Here is a 3,085-nt window from a genome sequence, read left to right on the forward strand (position 1 = left end):
ATATCAACAATTTGTTCACAGCCAACTTGAAGATTTGGAGGTCTGTGATAGCACTATGTGTGGTATAATTCCTTCTTTCTTTATTTTGTATACCAATGACCAGGTAGAAAAAGCTGACAAGATTTGCCTTTCATAGTTTGACTAGCTCAAATGCTAAAGTAAAGCATCACAAACACAGGATCTGAAATGTTACTTACCAGTGATAATGCCAGTATTGTTTGTTTATTGTATCTATTAGAGATTTGGTGTTTTTTATTTATTTTTTATTTGTCCAAGGTAGGATCTCACTCCAGCCCAGGCTGACCTGGAATTCACTATGTAGTCTCAGAGTGACCTTGAACTCACAGCAATCCACCTACCTCTACCTCCCACTTGCTGGAATTAAAGTGACTGCCACCATGCCCAGAAGCATATGTTTTAAAAACTAGGAAATACTTGTGTTTAAAAGAACACTGCATAAGAATTAGGAAATTTGGGCTAGAGAGATGGCTTAGCAGTCAGGGTGCTTGCCTGTGAAGCCTAAGGACCAAGGTTCAATTCTCCAGGACCATGTAAGCCAGATGCATAAGGTAGCGCATGCATCTGGAGTTTGTTGACAGTGGCTGGAGGCCCTGGCATACCCATTCTCAGTACCTGCCTTTCTCTCTGTTGGTTGGACTGTCTGTCTGTCCCTCTCTATATAGTCAATAAATAAATAAATAAATAAATAAAATGTTTTTTTAATTAGGAATATCCAAAATGTTATAATATATGTAATTAAGGAAAGAATTTTCATGGTTTGCTAAAATAAATTTTAGATGAATTTGAATCCTTAATAAAAAATGCATATGTAGGGCTGGAGAGATGGCTTAGCAGTTAAGCACTTGCCTGTGAAGCCTAAGGACCCGGTTCGAGGCTCGGTTCCCCAGGTCCCACGTTAGCCAGATGCACAAGGGGGCGCACGCGTTTGGAGTTCGTTTGCAGAGGCTGGAAGCCCTGGCGCGCCCATTCTCTCTCTCTCTCCCTCTATCTGTCTTTCTCTCTGTGTCTGTCGCTCTCAAATAAAAAAAAAATTTTTTAAAAATGCATATGTAGAACCATTTTCTACACACATTCGCTCTACATTTGGTGGGATGATCTCACAGATACATGTGAATTCTAATATACATATATCTGTGTGTGTGTGTGTGTGTGTGTGTGTGTGTGTGTGTGTGTGTGTGTATGTGTTGATTTCTTCACATGGAAGCACCTGTCTCCACTAATACCAGCATCATCAAAGGGAAGTTGAGTCCTCGCTGGAACATTTCTCATGCTGATGTTGCTGCCCACACTGGCTTTCTGTCTGTCACCTTGAGGCATTGTTGTGCTGATGGCAGTAAGAAATCAGGGGCACATGTGCCCTGCTACCAATCACTCCCAAGGAGGTATACCCATCACATTCTGTCACATGCCAGGGAGATACTGGCCTACAATAGTATTTCATACACAAAGCAAGGAGAGTTAAGTAAGAGATAAGAGTCATTTTTATTAAGTAATTTTATTGACAATTTACCACTGATATGCCAAAATAAATTAAGACAAAAAAGCAGCTGGACAGCCCATGAGACACTACCCTTCAGAAAACAAAAACAAAACCCAATGCAACCAGTCTCATAACATTTCAAGGCTGTGGTCATATGTGACTTTGAGTTGTGACAGCAATCTCAAATCATGCATAGTAAAGTCTGAGGTACGTGTGAAGAAGGAAGTCTTCACTCCATAGCCCTCGTGAGAAAGGACGTCCCCAGTCCTCCTAAGGAAGCCAGTCTACCGTCTTCATGAGGCCGGCTTCCCTCAATGCAAGTGGGGGAGCATGAGAATTTATACTGTACACTTTTCATACAAGTCTACCAAAAGCGACAGTGAGCATTTTAGAATGTTTTAGTCTGCCATCTTGGGTTTGTTAATTTCACCAGATGTCCTTGTCTTGGGCCTTTGAGTAACATAAACACATTCCACTTAGGAGAGAGACGAGTGGCAGCTGCTGGCGTCCCTGTATCTTCTCCATTCAGACAGCAGCCTCAAACCGATGACGCCAGGTCTGCTTGAGCGTTAGAGACCCCCGCGTGCACGCAAGTGTCTACACACACTTGCTCTTCGCCAGCAGTGACAGACCCACACAGCCGAACGAGGTCTCATCTGCACCTGATGACAATTGTGGTGTTTGTGCTTTTGTGTGATGGCACTGATGAGATTCAGTGTGGAAACAATTACTCCAGACTCTAGTCACCCGCTGCAAACGTGACTGCCGTGCTGGGTCCTGAAAGGGATTTCCAACTCTTACTTTGGGATTTAGCATGCTGCTCACCTTGAGGACATGTAAGAACAGTGAAAAAGGAACACCCCCATCATCCTGTCTTTCTGGGAGACTACAACACACACACACATACACACACACACACATACACACACACACACACACACGCAAGCACAGACACGAACCCACATACACACACCCTGCCCTGAGCATGCTGGACCGTTAGGCTGCCAAGAAGAAAAGGGCTTTTGAGACTTGATTTTAAGTGATCACATGGATGTTGAGTTAACTTACAAGAAACATCACTGTTGTTTCTCCTAACACCAAAGGGCTCGAGCCAAGTGTATGTGATTGTATTTATGAGCAAGGAGTGCTTCTTCGGCCAGTGATGCACCAATAATTCCAGGTAATCAACAGACTACATCACAGGGAGACCAGAAACAACACGCTCGACACAGAATGGCCATCAGAAGGTGTAATGCATTTCTGATGTACATTTAAGACACTGATTCTGGGCCACAGATGTGCTTGGGTTGGGTTCTATATTGCTGAGATATGGCCAGTGAGAACCCATTACAGCATATCATCACCTGTGCGGAGGGGCAGAGGAAGGAAAAATTCCATCACACATTACTTCTGCCGATGCATTAGAGAAACAAATTGTACTCAGAATTGAAAAGTCACAGGCTTATTCTGTCTTAATAAATTCCTGCCAAAAGGGTAAGTGTAATACCAGAAATACTTCCCAAATGTTGTTACTGGGAGCTTGTTTTTGACACCTCAAGGGCTGTTCCCGGCAGATCAGATATC

Source organism: Jaculus jaculus, chromosome 20 (genome assembly GCF_020740685.1).
Source record: "Jaculus jaculus isolate mJacJac1 chromosome 20, mJacJac1.mat.Y.cur, whole genome shotgun sequence".
Lineage (NCBI taxonomy): Eukaryota > Metazoa > Chordata > Mammalia > Rodentia > Dipodidae > Jaculus > Jaculus jaculus.